The following is an 18,736-nucleotide window of genomic DNA, read 5'->3' as shown; positions in this document are numbered from 1 at the left end:
TGGGACAGCTGCTAGAGATGTGCAAGGAAATGTGAAGTGGGTATCACGAATGTATCAGATTTTACATATTCAATTAGACACACAAATGTATTTTTGCAAGTTACACATCTGTCCATGATTTTTTAAACAGATACATTTGACAACACAACACCATGTACTAAAAACACATGAATTCCCTAATCATTTTGTCCTCTAAAACTTCATTGTAGGTTATATACATATACATGTGTGTATATATACATATATATACACACATGTATATATATTCATACACATATATATATGATTCATGAGATGCATGGATATATATATATACGGATAAGATTTGCAGATCTGAAATAAAGTCCATGAGCCTCTGAACAAAGAATTCTCTACTGTCGCTTTACCCACCTAATGGCCTGTGCTCAAATGCACTTTGCTGCCAAAAGTGGAGGTTACCTTATTGCTCCCTAGTCCTCTCTGCTACAGTTCCTTCTCTATTTTTCTCATGTGAGATTCTTTTCAACATTCATATTAATATATATAATATAGTTGTTAATATATACATATATTAGTGTGAATTAAGTACTCTAGTATCTTATTCACAAATATGCATCATTTTATATCATCAATTCTTATTATCTCATATATAGGAGAGACACCAGCTACCTTAATCAGATCAGTTACTAGACTTTTATGTTCAGTGTTTTTTATCCCTCATTTCATAATTGCTTTAGCAGGATATTAATACATTTATTTATTCACATTGTTTTCAACATTTCCATCGGATACTTTGTCTTTTCCTCATATAATATGTGGTGTATGACATTAAGTTAAAGGCAGAAGCTTACATTGGAAGGAATTATCAGATTCTGTTAAAGTAGACTTCATTGTAGACAGAAGGAAAAGGCGTGGAAAGTTGTTGCTCAATACCTTTTGGGGGTCAAATTAAGGACGTATGTTATCAGGGGCACTTGGTGCAAATGGTTAGTTTAGGTTTTCAAAGCTTATATGTCATGAGTGTTCCATCTTTGGAATAGTTATCACATTTCTAAATTGGTATTACTTGTTTATAGTCACGGATGTTTAAATGCAAGTTGGCTTGAATAAATAATACATGTTACTCGTACCAACCAGAAAGCTGGGTGGAAGGGTTTCTAAAATATTTGTAAGCAGGAAAGGATACAAACTTAGCCAATGAACACTTCTGATTATTGCAGTCCAGACTCCTCCCTAGCACGGATGGCCTGGGTGGCTCAGTAGGAGAATCTTGAGGGTCTGCAGTATGTGACATTATCTGGCTTTCTTTTGTGCTGAGAGGAACCTTCTTGTATTTTATAAAATGAGCATACTGACCATGTTGACACTGACAGTCCCTACTCTGTCTTCTATAAACATGATCTGTGTAGCCCTGCTATCTCACGGCACCTAAACATGCTGCCTATTCATAGCAATACATGAATTAGGTGGGCAGACTGCTCTGATTGCCACTATAGCTCATCTGAGAAAATGAGAGAAGCAATCAAGGGAGAGAGACATAGGGAAAAACAAGATGTACCTCAGCTTCTCTGCAATAGAATGCACTCAAATGGAGGCCATTATATAGGTAAAGATGCAGGGAAACATTATTTCTTCAAGGATTCTAAGAATCATGGGTTTTACCACAGTTTTGCAAATCCTATCTGTGATTTTTTTTTCCATCTGAAAATACGATATGAACAAAACTGTGGGTATAACCTTCATAATCTGGGTTAGAAGAACACCAGATCGTCCTACGTGAGGATTATGAAAGAAATCATAAACAAGAGCACAAAGGGGTTCACTGATCCTAGTGGACACACCAGTGATAGAGCAAAAGGTAAAGAATTTTAAACAGTTCTACAATCTTGAAAAATAGGAGGTAACTATACAGTAAGAGGTTGTGTTGAGGAAAAAAGAGCCATACAGGCTAAATCAGACTTCTAAGAAATCAGAATAAAATCAAGTGACTATCTACTAAGCTAATGATCACATTCATCAACAGAAAAAATAAAAACTATTGTACAGAAATACTTTAGACTGCAAAGTAAAAGAGCAAAAAGATCATATGAAGCAGGAGGTGATAGCAATGAGATATAAATTTGGCTGATCCAATAAAAGTCTGATTGAGCTTTTGAAAAGAGGCATTTGTGACAACTAAATGATGTCTTTTTTTCCAACGGTTAAATAAAAGTCCTCAGCCTAGCTTTACTGCGCTAACCTGGGTTGTAAAATTGTCTTTGAAGAAATTACTACAGTAGGGACATTGAAGAAAAATAAAAAGCTATGTACTCATCTTCAAGTATTAAAGCTTTCATGGTGATATGACAACATCCAAAACATTTGAAAACATAAAAGGAGATGATACCAGTATGGACTACTAAGGACACAGCAGACAGAAGATAACAAAGAAAGTTGTGTCTGAAATACTTCTAGGAGAATCTTAACAAATTCAGACCTCAGGAGATTTTTTTTTAATTCGTTAGGAAGAGAGCTAGTGATTTATGTATACTATTTGGAGGAATGATAGTATCAATAGAAACACTGAATGAATCTTCATTTTAAGAAGAGAGATGGAGAAAAGAGCTAGGGTCAGGCCAAACCTCCCTTCTTTTTTTTTTTTTAACTTTATTTTTAATTTTTTTTTAATTAGGTATTTTCTTCATTTACATTTCCAATGCTATCCCAAAAGTCCCCCAATACCCTCTCCCAACTCCCCTCACCCCCCCACTCCCACTTTTTGGCCCTGGTGTTCCCCTGTCAAAACAATCATCCATCCTGACCAAGTAGGTTTCATTCCAGGGATGCAGGGATGGCTTAATATACGGAAATCCATCAACATAATCCACTATATAAACAAACTCAAAGATGAAAACCACATGATCATCTCGTTGGATGTGGAGAAAGCATTTGACAAAATCCAAGATCCATTCATGATAAAAGTCTTGGAAAGATCAGGAATTCAAGGCCCATACCTAACCATGATAAAAGCAGTCTACAGCAAACCAGTAGCCAACATCAAAGTAAATGGTGAGAAGCTGGAAGCAATCCCACTAAAATCAGGGAGTAGATAAGGCTGCCCACTTTCTCCATACCTATTCAATATAGTACTTGAAGTCGTAGCCAGAGCAATTCGAAAACAAAAGGAGATCAAGGGGATACAAATTGGAAAGGAAGAAGTCAAAATATCACTTTTTGCAGATGATATGATAATATATATAAGTGACCCTAAAAATTCCACCAGAGAACTCCTAAACCTGATAAACAGCTTCAGTGAAGTAGCTGGATATAAAATTAACTCAAACGAGTCAATGGCCTTTCTCTACACAAAGGATAAACAGGCTGAGGAAGAAATTAGGGAAACAACACCCTTCTCAATAGTCACATATAATATAAAATACCTTGGCATGACTCTAGCCAAACCTCCCTTCTTATACACATAAATCAAGACTTAAACTCTAAAGTTGATACATTGGGAAGAAGTCTTTTATTTAGAATTACAATAGGGATTACAAGAGAATTTAAAAGATAGCTCCAGAAGTTGATTTGGATTTTTAAAAGAATTATAGAAAGTCTGTTACTTTTTCTGTTGAGTCTTTATTCATTTAAAAACAAATGCCCATATTGTTATAATACATACATGAACACAATGCTCAATTATAAGGGTATGGGGTTAGAAAACATTTGTTTCAAAGGTGGTCTTACAGTTTTAGCAGTATGCTCTTGAATACATTGCTAAGAGTACATGTAAAACACTTATTGTATGACTTTGTTAAACATGCATACTTTTGCATTTCTAAGAACACACAGGATCTGAAAACCATGTCTTAATAATGTACATTACAAATGCTTTTATGTGAAGAAGCAGATGGAAAATATTTTAGATTTTGGTGGTAATGAGGAAAAAAAATGAAGATTTACATGTGTATATGCACAAAAAGGGAGAAATATTTTTACAAATTTTTATTTGCCCAAACTCAATATATAATATAGAAGTTAGCTACAATATTTGTTATACAGATATGCTGAGAGAACTGTTACTATATCATTTTACATGAGGAAGAGGAGAATGGTAAAATTGTGCTTAGTTGGGGTCCAAGTCCATGTATCTTTGCATCAACTCCATTGAAAATGTGCATCTGTGGAGACAAATTCATTTGTAGGCCATAAAAATGAAAAAGCAAGCGATGCACAAGCTTTAGCCCATACAAGGTTTAACCCATGGGTTTATCGTTTGCTGGCAATGGCTCAGTACAGTCTCCCTCTAGGTAGCTGGAACCTGAACTGAGAGTTTGCCTCTATTGATGGTCCAAATGTTCAAAATTTTCTCAGGTTATTGTAGAACAAATATGTTATTAAATAAAATAAAAATAAATCTGCAGTAAAAAAGACAATATAAATATAGCACATACTTATTATTAAACTCAATAAGCATAAAATTAATCTTGTTAAGTTACTGTGAGTGCTTCTAAACATCAATTTTCCATTTCATAGTTATCTCCTGGCAAAATGATGGCCAGGACTGACAGCTTGATAGTAAGTAGTTCATCCCATTTTCAAATCTGTGGGCATATTTTTCATCACCACGACTCCTCGTCTCCTCCAATTGAACCACATATGGGTTCATTTCCTCTGCAGACCTAATTGGCAAGATTTCTGATCTAAGGTGGTGGAGAGAAATATCACACACATCAACAGATTGTCTAGGACCTGTTCTCATCTTTTACTTGTGAATTTGTTCATTTGGTACACACCCTTGGAAAGAGCACCGGGATTGAGCCCGTTACCTAGTTTCATCGGGTCAAATCACATCGTTCTGAACATGTTTTATAGCAGTCATCCTACAGAATTTGATGCTGTGAAATGGCATTTATCGTTAACGGCGTGTCTTACTGATGGAACTCTAGTACATCATCCTTACAATTGCTTATTTCATATTTAACCAACACTCAGAGTTCAATTGAATAGAAATATGCTTTATTCTCTACCGAAATGACTCAATTACTGTATTCAGAAGTTTCCACAAATGTTGCAGGTACTAATAGAATACATATTTAAATTCATATCCTGAAGTCATGCTCATCTAACTATGTTAGCTTAAAATGCAATAGTTTAAAAAAATTCATTTTTGGTGGTATTATTCCCAAGTGCAAGCTGTAAATTTCTTTGAAGAAGCATCTTTTACATTTTTAAACACATTTTCCATCAGCTTTTGCTTTGTAAGAATAAAAGCAGAGCAGAGGTACAGCAGGCTCTTAATTAACTTAAGAGAAAGAAGTTAAAAGTGTTCCCTCTCTCTTTGTGGGTTACAGAACTACATTCTTGAGTGGGAAATGAAAGATTTACAATATTTTCAACACAGCAACTTTTAATGAGATGCATCTGCCTTGTCTGGTGCAAGCATGCCTCCAGGGGTTCTGAGAACCAAGACAGAAGCATTTCTGGCTGTTTTACTTAATGCCTTACCAGAAAAGTTCCTATAAAGGGTTTTCAGTTTTAGGATTATCTTACATTACTGTTTTGAGCTGTGAACTCATCTTACCTGTGTACCTTTTGAGTCATACATACAACCAGAATCAACCAAAGGCTGATATGTCCACTCTCTACCTAAGTATGTGGAATCTATTTGGTGAGCTATTTTCTCCAAATTCCTTCTGCCCTTCATTAAAAAAAAAATGTATAAGATGACTATTGCAAAGTAAAATTCTGATCTATAACTCTTAAGATTCTAGTTTGTACTGGGCAGTGGTAGTGCACGCCTTTAATCCGAGCACTTGGGAGGCAGAAGCATGTGGATTTCTGAGTTCAAGGCCAGCCTGGTCTACAGAGTAAGTTCCAGGATAGCCAGGGCTATGCAGAGAAACCCTGTCTCAAAACAAACAAACAAACAAACAAACAAACAAACAAACAAACAAAAATTGTAGTTTGCTCATAGGGCTGGGAAGATGGCTCAGTCAGTATGTTTTGCCATGTAAGCATGAGGTCCTGGGCTTGTATCTCCAACATCCAAGTAAATAGCCAGTTTAATAGGGCACATCTATAATCCTAAAGATGGAAACAAGAGGATCCCTGGACACTGCTGGACAACTAGTCTTGTTGTACTAGTAAGTATCAGGTTCAAAAAGAGACCTTGTCCCTAAAACAAAGTAAGCAAACACAAGTGGAAGATACATAATGATCCATCTCTCCCTTTGAGCTGAGGACCAAATCCAGGGACTTGTGCTTGCTAGGTAGACATTCTACCACTGAGTTAAATCTCCAATCTCTAGACATGTAACATTATGCAACATTAACTTCTGGCCTCCACATTCATGTACAAGTGTGATGGACAGCAGATCAACACACGTAATACCAAACCTATGGAAATTTTAAAAAGAAAGAAAGAAAATGAAAGTAAGCAAACTATCCCGTCCCGCGGGATTCAGTTATTCGTGGGTGCGAGGGGGACCGCAAACCTGGAAGGAAATGGGAGTAAAAGAAAGAAGAGTCGGAGGACCAAGTAGATTGAACCTATCAAGGTCTCGTTTATTAGGCTGAGGTGCCTTCTTTTTAAAGCATACATCGCGGGGAATATGGGAGGGGTCGAGGGAGAATTATACAAAGAACAAAGAAGTGGGCATCTGCTGACATGGGGGCCAAAGTCAGGCGCCAGGCAGCAGGCACTTTGCATCTTATCTCGGGAACCTTGATCCTCCTCAAAAGCCTTGGGAGTCAAGCTGGGCTCAGGCATAGCTCATGTCTTTGGATGTCATGGGAACTCAGGAAGAGATAGGGGAGAGGGGACTGTTATTCAAATCTTGCAGCCTTAGGTGTTAGGAAGAGTACAAGGAGGAAAGGGGGGTGGCAACCAGCTCTTAGTACAAGGCCCTTTGATTTGTTAAGGAGATTGTGAAGGGCTCACTTTCTCACGGGATGGTCTCTGACAGCAAACAACATCAAATCTCTAGCTAAGTACATAGCTTGGTGATGAATGGTAGTAGATCACTTACCTAGCATGCTCAGCCACTACTGTTGCAAAAACTAGGTGAATAAAATAAAACCCAAGAAGCTAATTGACCTTGTGTACATTGTTGCTAAGGGTCTGCCATAAAATGAAATACTCTCTATATACACTATATATTGCACTGGGCAGTATTGGCACATGCCTTTAATCCCAGCAATTCCATTTCTGCCCAACCCAATCTATGTAAAGTTGATGTCCTTGAAACACACATTTAGAGCTTTGATGTGGCTATAAGGTCTTGTGTTGCTGTTAGAAAAACATGGAAATAGAGAGAAGACTGAGGAAAAGAAGGTCAAGCAACAGGCCCAAAGTGGGATCCCACTCAATGGGAGGCCTCAGGGCCTGACACTATTACTCAGTCTCTGGAGCACTCACAAAAAGGGACCTAGCATGACTGCCCTCTGAGAGACCCACCAAGCAGCTGGAAGTCAGATGCAGATATTTGCAGCCAACCAATGGACAAGTTGCTGATCCCTGTGGTTGAATAATGGAAAAGCTGGAAGAAGCTGAGGAGGAGAGCAATCCCATAGGAAGACCAGCAGTCTCAATTAAGGTGGACTCCTGAGATCTCTCAAACACTAGATCACCAACCAGGCAGCATACACCAACTGATATAAGGACCCCAACACATATATAGCAGAGAACTTCCAGGTCTGGGTTCAGTCAGAGAAAATATACCTAACTCTCAAGAGACTAGAGGCTCCAGGGAATGGGGAAGTCTGGTGGGGTGGGGGTGGGGACATCCTCATGAAGACATGGGGGCAGGAGGAGGTATGGGATGTGGAACAGTCAGAGGGTAGACCAGGAGAGGAATAAAATCTGGAGTGTAAATAATTAAATACAAGATTAAATTTTAAAAAGAAAGAAAAGGAAACTTCTTTTTTAAACCAAAGGGAAACACAAGCTGCAACATTAGAGGTTTGATAATACTGATTTTAAAATGTAAATTTTGACCTTAAAATATCAACAGATTTGTATTCTAAACTCTATCCAAAGATTGCATATATATATACATATATATATATATATACATATATATATATATATACACATATATACATATATATGTGTATGTATATATATATATATATACATATATATGTGTGTATGTATGTATATATATATATACATATACATATATATATATGAATGAGATGCTGCATATATTTATATTAGCATAATGGCTGTTCATCAGCTTACATAAGAGAACAAGATTATCTGGTGCTTACCAACTGCCTCATGTTTAAAACCTTCTTCTAAGGCAGAAATGCATCCGATGTCAGTAAAGTAAACATTTATTCAACTGATGTAATTTCAGATGAGTATAGAGCATAGAGTAACCACAGGGTTAAAACATTTTATTTTACAATATCAGGACTCACAAATGGATTTTCAAACTTACCTCATAATACCTCGAGTCTCTATCAGCTCTGACAATAAGCTACCACCAACCACTACCAGTACTAAAAACAAAAAGATAAGGATAATCTCATATTCTTTGCCATGCAATGATACTATGCAATTTGTACTGCAAACAATTTTCACAAATGAAAAGGAATTGGTCTTCGTGGGCATCGTTTTACGCATCATGAAAACATATGCCATTTCTACAATCAGATTGATCGTGGCTGGCCAGCAATCTCAGAATGCTGATAGAGTGTTCAGTGATGAATCCAATCAAACCAGTTAAGGGCAGAGACCTGTCAATTCCTGTGAGTTCCACATTGAATGAAGAATATTGGCTAATCAGAATTGCAGCCAGTGGCTATTGGCGTTGAAATTGTAAACACTTGGAAATAGTCATGTTGTGAGGATGTTACCCGAGTTTTAAAAAATATCTTTAATAATAACAGGAACTAATATAGATTGAGTGCTTATTATGTTCAGTGAAAACACACCCACACACACCCACACATGCAAACATACACGAGTCCATTGAATATAATACTGTATTCTCCATTTAAAAATAGAGAAGTATAAACATAGAGGTGTTAATAAGACCAAGGTCACGCAGCATATACATTTTTAAATTAACATTCTAATCCTGGACTAAAATAATTTATGAAAATGTAGTTCTAGGACCAGTGAGTTGACTCAACAGCTAAAGGTGCTTCCCCTACAAGCCTAACTTCCTGAAATCCATTTGATCATTGAATCCATGGTGGAAGGAGAGAACTGACTTCTGAAAGTTGTCTTATCCAGACACATGTGCACATACACACCACAAAGTAATGATGCCTAGAATAGAAATACGTAATGATACAAATTAAATGTAAAAAGAGAGGACATGAAGTTAGGAGGCAGATATGTTAGGGAAATCCTTGGGAAAATGGCTTTGCAAAATATTTCAAATAATGTGCTCAGTCATTAAGCAAAGGTTTTTAGGGGGCCAGGAGAAACAGCTCAGAAGCTTAAAACACCTATAGCTCTCCTATAAGACATGAATTTGGTTCTCAATACCGATGACTTACAGCTGCCTGTTATTCTAGCTCCAGGAAGATCTGATACTTGACCTCTGTGTTCACCTGTACTTTATGTGCACAAACACAACTCTTCCTTTCTGTGAAATTCTCTTATAGCCCAGAAGCTCAGACCATGCATCCAGTTTCTCTCCATATTCACTTTGCCTGGCTTCAGTGAACCAGGAAGTCAATGCCATCTTTCTTGAAGAACATTTCTAAGACCTGTGTTCCACGATACACTAATGTTCCATGACAAGATGTTATAAAGGATTTTATGGGGTAAAAGGTCCCGTAAGATTCATAAGCAGAGGGTATTACTTCTCACTTCCTCATCGAGGGAGATGCACAAAATTTAATAACCCATTAAAGGGTTTTAGAATTTTGGAATGAAAAAGTTAATAATATAATCTTCCAAAGTCTTTACATGAAATACTTAGTCATGTGTCAGGGACTCTAAGATGAGAAGGTGGGGGCAGAAAATGATTTGCAGGAGTTTCCTATCAGCAACATCTGAGGTCTCTAGAAACTGTGTTAGAGACTGTGTGTCAGAGAGATGGTTCCTTTTGAGACAGTAGAGGCATTTCTACTTTAAAGATTAATAGAGAACTGGTAGGATGGCTCAGTGGGTAAAGTCTTTGCTACATAGCATGAGGACCTGAGGTTGGCTCTCTATGACCCAAGTAACATTAAACACTGTAGAGTGGTAGTCCCAGGGTTTTTACAGAGGCAAAAGCAAGAGACTTTATGTAAACTTGTCCTTGTCACGCAAGTCTGCCATATGCAGCAGTGAATGTCGGGAGTTCTTGTCTGAAACGCACTGCCTGAGATCATCCTCTGACCTCCACACATGTGCTTACATACGTGAACATGCACACACACGCACACACACACACACATGCACTTCAGTCATATACTCACACGTCACACAAAGATTAAAGAACAATATTCAAAAACAGTATAGTGAAGATATAAGAGAGGTAACGAGGGGCCAAGTGATCCCTTTTAATTTTCAGTACAAGTCTGGGAAGTCAGGATAGCTGAAGAGATGGTGATGGTTTGTATATGATTGGCCCAGGGATTGGCACTATTTAGAGGCATGGTATTGTTGGAGTAGGTATGGCCTTACTGGAGGAATTGTAGTCATGAGCTTTAAGAACCTCATCTTAGCTGCCTGGAAGCCAGTCTTCTCCTGTTTGCCATCAGAATAAGATGTAGAACTCTCAGCTCCTTCTGTACCATGCCTGCCTAGACATTGCCATGTTCCTGCCTTGATAATAATGGACTGAACCTTTGAACCTGTAAGAGCCAGCCCCAATTAAACATTGTCGTTTATAAGAGTTGACTTGGTCATGGTTGTCTGTTCAGAGCAGTAAAACCCTCACTAAAACGTGGATCCAACTTTTTAACATCTAGGAGAGATCAGCATGCAAAAAGCCAACTAGATATGCCTCAGTATTCAAGGGCTGCTCCCCAAGGTGTGGTAAGGTTTGGGTAGTACAGACACATAGTTATTTGAAAGGTTCCCCTCCAGATGCTTTTACTATCTCTAAAGCCTCACAGGATGAGTTGTAACTGGAATGTTCCAACTTATTTGTAATTGTTTCAAATCCTGATCCATTCATTCCAGCAGCTTACTTTATTTAGCAAGGACACTACCTTTTAATCCTTTATTCCCATTTTTTCTCAAAAGACCTTACTCACTGGTCTTTGGATTTCCAGTTTTATTTGTTCCTTTCATATTTTCTCCTTTTCATAGTTTAATTAAAAAAAAAACTTTAAGAAAGACATTTAAGTTGAATAGAATTCTTTATGCACTTGCTTTCTTGGCAGTAGCTAAGTCTTATTTGTCTTAAAAGATGAGGATCAAGGCAAGGACAGCTGGTTTTGTGCAAACAACAATTAAATGTGGTGTTCCTAAATGGAACCAGTAAATAAGTAACCAAAGCATATGGTTCAGAGACCTCCCTTCTGTCACCAGAACATCTACACATGCTAAGTTAACATGTTAACTCCTAAAATCACCTCAGTCTCTTAAAGTACCCAGAATAGGGGGAGAGAATTAATGTCGACTACCTGTGCTTCTTGCTTACAGAAAGTCTGAGGTGGGACTTCATAGGCATGGCTGTCCACAGTTATTCTGAGTATGGCAAGGACACAGAAGAAAGAGGCAAGCTCTTACCAGGACGTTTCACATCTGAAAAGGACCTTAAAGGAGTATGTCCTTCAACACTAGGCATTTATTGAAAGAGAAACAAGTTACTTAAACAAAATGATCAAGATGTGCTTAGTTTCCTTCTATCTGTAAGGCTTATTTTAACCCCATAAATTGGAGATCGTGTTTGTTTTAAAGGCAATGCTTTATTCTCCTTTATGGCACTGGACATCAAATTGAGGACTTTGCTCACATAAGGCAAGCACTCTGTCACTGAGCTCACCCACCAACCAACCAATATTGTCTAAAATAACAGAAGCTATTTCTGCTGGCTACCTAAATAACAAACATCTTCTCCTGGGGCAGCAAATTAAAGACTAAGTAATCATTTTCTAATTTTAAGGTTCCTATTCTTTTAGTCATTTTGAATTCAGACTTTAAGCCAATCTATGAATGCCAGGTTTCTGCTAATTACAAATGATTCATCTTAATTAGCCAGAAAGAGTGTTCTAACAAGAAATAAATTATTGCACATGCACAAAAAGAGAAAAAAAAACAACTTCTGTCAAACGTTTAATGTTCACTTAAAATCCCTTTCAAAACAAATGCCAGTTGCGGAGGTGGAAGGTTAGAATGGGAGCTTTGGGGTCTGGATGGATTTCAGATCTGCTGTGGCTGCTTGCAGGTGTAGCCGTGTTTGTTTTAAAAGTTATTATAGCATATCACAATCGTTATAATTATGATGGTAATCAATGTTCATTAGGGATACAACAGAAATTCCATGATTAAAGACCATTTGTTTCATCCCAGTAGGAGTGGTGATTTATAACTGGGTAAATTGTTACAAATTGCTTCTCTTAGGGACAGCAGGGGTGAGGGGATATATGGATTTGGAGATTGCAGCAGAAAAGTGTCTTTATTGCATGAAATTGTGGCAGGTCAGTGGTGTGTAGGACTCCCTCAAATGGTAGGCATGCTTGTCACTCATCTGCCCTTCTACAGTTGGTGGTGGTGTGGATGGCTATTGTTCCGTCAGCATCTACATTCTTCATTTCTCTAAATTACACCATTCTGGGCAAGCCAGGGTATCTTTGGTTTCCATTATCAACCTTTCTAAGAAGAATGCAAATTTAATGTCATCTTTTCCTTTTCTTTCTAGCTCCACATGCACCCTCAGAATCTCTTGAGGCAGTAAGCATAGCTGGAGACATCCACTGCTTTTGCTTGTTTTGGTTACTAATCGAAACAGAACACTCCAATCCATTTTCAGAGGAAGAGTGGGAAGCCCATACAGAGAGGGAAATCATAGACACTTCGAGTGAGAAGTTCTTTCCCTGAGCTGATACCTCCTCTCTCTCAAATTCAGATAAACACTGTCACACTTCACAGCGACCAGCTGGATCCTCCCACTCCTGCTTCAGAGTGGAAACAGGCAGTACAAACAAATAGATTTTTGGAGACAGATTCAACTGTTCAGCGTAAAACTGTTTGGGGCTAATCTCCAGGCTAAACATACTGGCTAGGGGAAATGTCTCCACTGTCAAACAAAGGCTTATATTGTGGTTCCCACTCAGAGCTATGCCTGGAGTCCTGCTTCATCGGATCACACAGAGGGACTCAGACTATCTCAAGGAAAAAGAAAAGAAATATAAAGCCACTCCTCACTCAACATGAGTCCTGCAAGAGAAGCCCATAGGTGACCTTGTACCATGGCTGGAGAGCAATGGTGCTTTTATTTACAATCCACTGAGCAGGAGATGGGTCTCCTGTTTCCTTGTATGCTCTCTAATCCTGAACCTGCAAAGTTTCCCAGGAATGCCAATATATGGTCAGATCAGCCTGTGCCCAGGAAAGTTAACCAAGGGATCTCTGAAGTCTAGCAAAAAGATAGCAGTCTTGAGTTGAATGGAGTCAATAAAAGGGCACCCAGTCATAAGAAGGCAAGCTGGAACATTGCTTTATCGGACTCTGGGTGTCCGTTACCAGGACTCAAATTCTACATACTTCTCCTATTGTGCACAAGAGATTCTGCTGAGCAGAAAGGAATGGAAACAGAACAGAATAAAATATGCTATTAGCATGTGATTTAAAATGAATATTGCTTACGGCTAAAGAAAGGAAACTAAAAATGTATTTTTGACCTAGAGGTTTAGTGTATCATTTCATTGTTACCTATTGTGTTCTTCAATAAGACATAAATGTATACAAATGAATTAGAAAACAGAAAAAAGAGAGTCTCCCTAATCAAGCGTACAAAGGTTTTTGGTACAGTATTTTGGTATATAATTTCCAACACTTTTTTCTCTATAAAATTTTTACTTTGTCTCTCTTATTCTCTCTCTCTCTCTCTCTCTATATATATATATATATATATATATATATATATATATGTAATATATATGCATATATTACATATATATATTACATCAAACATCTATAATGCTTTGTATGACTTTTTGTGGGAAGCCATTCCGGACTCCCTGGCCAGCCCGGACGGAAATCTGTGCCAGGCAGTAAACAAGCCCATATTTGGTGGATGGCTCGCCCTTAATCCCTTATTGGCTGAGAAAGCCTGCCTGGTGAGATGATGTGACCTGTGGTGATTGGTTGAGGCATTGTTGTGGCTTGAGTGCATAAAAATGCTTGTACCCCGAGGCTCTGGGGAGTTGAAGAAAGAAGTTGCCTGAGTAAACTGCATTAAGAAGAACCAATGGTTACATTTTCCTTGCTGGTCAAGTTGGACGCAACAACTTTTATTTACATATTTTTATGAACATTTTCCTAAATTATGTAGCTATAGTCACCCATATTATTAATTTCTATTATATGCTCTGCTGAGAGGATTAGCTGATTTATATTTTTAATGTTGACTGCCACCTTGATAGATCTAAAAATTGTCTAAGAAAGAAACCCCTGAGATTGTCTCTGAAGGGTTTTGTGAATCGTTTCAAATGACATGGGAAGACATATCCTAAAGATTGGCACCACCTGCTAGAGTCTGGGTTCCCAGACTTAATCAAAAGAAAAATGAGATGGATGGACCTGGAGGGCATCATCCTGAGTGAGGTAACCCAATCATAAAAGAACTCACACAATATGTACTCACGGATAAGTGGATATTAGCCCAGAAACTTAGGATACCCAAGATATAAGATACAATTTGCGAAACACATGAAACTCAAGAAGAACGAAGACCAAAACGTGGTCACTTTGCCCCTTCTTAGAAATGGGAACAAAGCACCCATGGAAGGAGTTACAGAGACAAAGTTTGGAGCTGAGACAAAAGGATGGACCATCTAGAGACGGCCATATCTGGGGATCCATCCCGTAATCAGCCTCCAAACGCTGACACCATTGCATACACTAGCAAAATTTTGCTGAAAGGACCCTGATATAGCTGTCTCTTGTGAGGCTATGCCAGGGCCTAGTCAACACAGAAGTGGATGTTCACAGTCAGCTATTGGATGGATCACAGGGCCCCAAATGGAGGAGCTAGAGAAATTACCCAAGGAGCTAAAGGGATCTGCAACTCTATAGGTGGAACAACAATATGAACTAACCAGTAGCCCCCCCCCCCCCAGAGCTCGTGTCTCTAGCTGCATATGTATCAGAAGATGGCCTAGTCGGCCATCAGTGGAAAGAGAGGCCCATTGGTTGTACAAACTTAATATGCCTCAGTACAGAGGAACGCCAGGGCCAAGAAGTTGGAGTGAGCAGTGGGTGGGGGAGCGAGTGGGGGACTTTTGGGATAGCATTGGAAATGTAAATGAAATAAATTCCTAATAAAAAAGAAAGAAAGAAAAATGAGCCAAGTACCAATGTTCATTTGTCTCTGCTTTGTGACAACAGGTACAATGTGAGCAGTTGCCTCAAGTCCTGTTGTCATGTCTCTCTTGCCATGACAGACTGCAATCTTGGAAGTGTGAACCAGAATAGAATCTTCCTTCCTTAGTTTTCATTTTGTCAGATATTTGTAATGGTAGCAAGAAGAATACTTTCTTATTAAATTTAGTAGTCACATACATATGCACAATAGTTAAATTAAGCCAGTTCTAGCACTGTCCACAGAAAGACAAGCTTTGGTTAATCTTCCAGGGCAGTCAGCGCATTCAACTACACTCAGACTTCCTAGCTTTAGTCCCATTTCAAACAGAGACTTTGACTTACCAGCAATGAACATGGTCAGAGATTAGATGTCTGTTGACCACAGTAGGTATGAAAGAGACATAAGAAAGCATCAGACATGAACCATTGTTCTAACATTCCTCAAATCTTTAACCAAGAAGTCAGCCAAATAGCCACTAATCAACATTTGTGGGTGAATTATTTGCTATTGTTTGTCCTCTTTAGGATTCAATTAGAAAAAAGAGACAGAAAATTACGAAGAAGTTAAAATCCTTTAAATATGTACAAAAGGAGACAGTGAGTAAAATAGCATAGACAATAAACTGTTTGCCATGCAAGTATGGGGGCATGTATTCAATCCAACCATCTACCCAAAAAACAAGTTTCAAAGGTATGAGCCTGTTACCCCATCACTAGATGATGAAGAGGTTGGAAATTCCTTGGGCTCACTGAACAGTCATTCTAGTTAAATGGCTGAGCAGGTTTAGTGGGGAGGCCTAGTCACAAAAGCAGAGTAAAGAGTAACCTAGAAAGACACATGGCATAGCCCTCTGCCCACCATGCTCATGTGCCCACAGGTATACATACATACACATGTCTGCATATATAGATGTGTGCACAAACAAATACATATGTGAAACACACAAATAAATAATGAATCCTAGATGGGCTTTGGGGTTTAAGTCTAAATCTTAACTGACATGGAAAAACAATGAACTAATACAGAAATTACTTTGTTTCATTTAACACAGTCTAAACAGATGACATGAACTATGTCACTTTTTAGTATAAATTTTGGGTCCCTAAATTCCATTAGGGACCATTGTTGATTTTGGTGTTTCTCTGGTATCAGATGCACATGATTTCATGCAAGGGGATCACTCTCTGATCCTTAGTTTATCCTTGTGAGGGATTCAGAATGGCTCATTGGAAGCACAATGCCAAGGTCACTTATTGACATAGAAATGCAATTGTGTTAATCATAGACTATTGGTTCTGTAATTGAGGCAGCCACGGCTCTGAGTCTAGTTAGGATGTACTTACCTTGATCTAACTTTAGTACACCTGACACTATATCTGGAAACAAATTTATTTGTTATCATATAAGGTCAACAAGAAGTGTGAGGTTCACCTATTCTAAGTGGTTAACAGCAACACAACCATGAATAGAGTTGGTGTCTGCCTCTAGTTCTACATACTCTATAGGACTGTAGTGTGCTGAGACTGAGTTATAAGAAACTTCTGATAGTGGGGCTCACAAGAAATACCCCAGGGATCATTTGAACCTTTATATTTCAAACTGCATATATTTTTCACATATATGTACCACCCAAGACTGAATCACACTTACTCATTCACTTAACTCAGTCTTTTTTCATGGATAATTTCTATTGCCATTCACACATCACCCACCTCCCTCATATCAGCAGATTCTGACACTTCCCTGTTCTATGCTAGGTCACACGGAGTCTTTCTCTTAGTGTGCTACACATACTAAGCTACTGATTTTTTAGGAAAATTCAGATGATGAGCCTGGTGAAGTTTCCCAAGATATATTTTATAATAAATAATAATAATACCATCAGCCACTAAGGATTTTTTTCCTGAAAAATGAATAGAAAAATTGTGTGTGTGCATGTGTGTGTGTGTGCGCACATGCACTTGTATGCACACACAAGCATACAAATTTAATTAATCCTGCCTTAAATCAAGTAGAAGTAGCAGCCAATTTTTTTTTTCATGATTATTGAGACATCAGGACCACTGCAATCACTTCCGGGGCAAAACACTGAAAATTACAAATATAAACCAGAAATATACTATATCACCAAACAATTTTCTCCCTAGGTGTTTACCCATGAAAAGCGAAATATCCACACAAAGACTAGCACCTGACAGACCCTAATAACCCAAATCTGGAAGCAACAGGAATGTCTCGTAAGCAGCAAAGTGGGTTTATCAGTCATACGGAGCAGTGTTAGGTACCGAGATGAATGAAGTGCTCACACATGCTAAGACGTGAGCAAATCTCAGAAGTATTTTGTTTACCAAATGAAGCCATAAATAAGAGGTGACAGGTTGTAGATCCTACATATATAAAATGCCCAGAAATGGAAAATTTATAAAGACAGATATCATTTTAGCAGTTGTCTGGGGCTTGCTGTGGAGTTAAGGGTGGATTGTAATGAGGCACTGGGGATCTTGGATGGAACATGAAAAATGTTTCGAGCCTGAGTAATGGTCACAACACACCACACTGCAAAATGATTAGAAATCACTGAATTGTGTACCCACACTAGTTCAACTTTAATGCTGCATAAACTATATTACAATAAGCTTTAAAAAATATATCATCACTAAGGCCAATTTGCACTAAAAATTTCTTTGCTTCTTTTATGTACATAAGGACCGATACCTGCAGGAACTTCATTTATTCAGCTGAAGGTGAAATTAAGCAAAGGTATTTGAATAATTCAGGGCTGAGAGTAATCTCATATTCTGCATAACATATTCATTTGTTAACAGCTTTTAGACCTCATAAGATATAATTCCACATGCAAACACAGTGATAATAAAATCTCTCTCTCTCTCTCTCTCTTTCACACACACACACATACACACACACACACACACACACACACACACACACACACAAAAGCCAAAGTGTCAATAAAGTCAGAAATGGCCCATGAATGTTCCTTCATACAGCATCTTTTACATGGGATTCTTCTACAGATAAAGGAAACAGTTCTGGCCTAGCTCAAACCCACCGACATGAGAAGACCATTCAGTCTTTGTCACTGATTCTTGGTGTCTGTCTTTTCTTGTTTTCAAATTGCTCTGACTCCTCTCATTTGTCATTCTAATCTTGCCAGCCATGAACTTCCAAATCTGTGACCTCAATCTTGCTTCATGATGCTAGATTTAGGAATTAGAATCAATCTTTCTGACACTAGATGGCTCATCTCCTATGTGCCTTTTTTGGTAGAAACTCAT

The sequence above is a fragment of the Mus musculus genome, chromosome 8 (assembly GCF_000001635.26).
Source record: "Mus musculus strain C57BL/6J chromosome 8, GRCm38.p6 C57BL/6J".
Lineage (NCBI taxonomy): Eukaryota > Metazoa > Chordata > Mammalia > Rodentia > Muridae > Mus > Mus musculus.
This window is presented reverse-complemented; position numbering follows the sequence as displayed.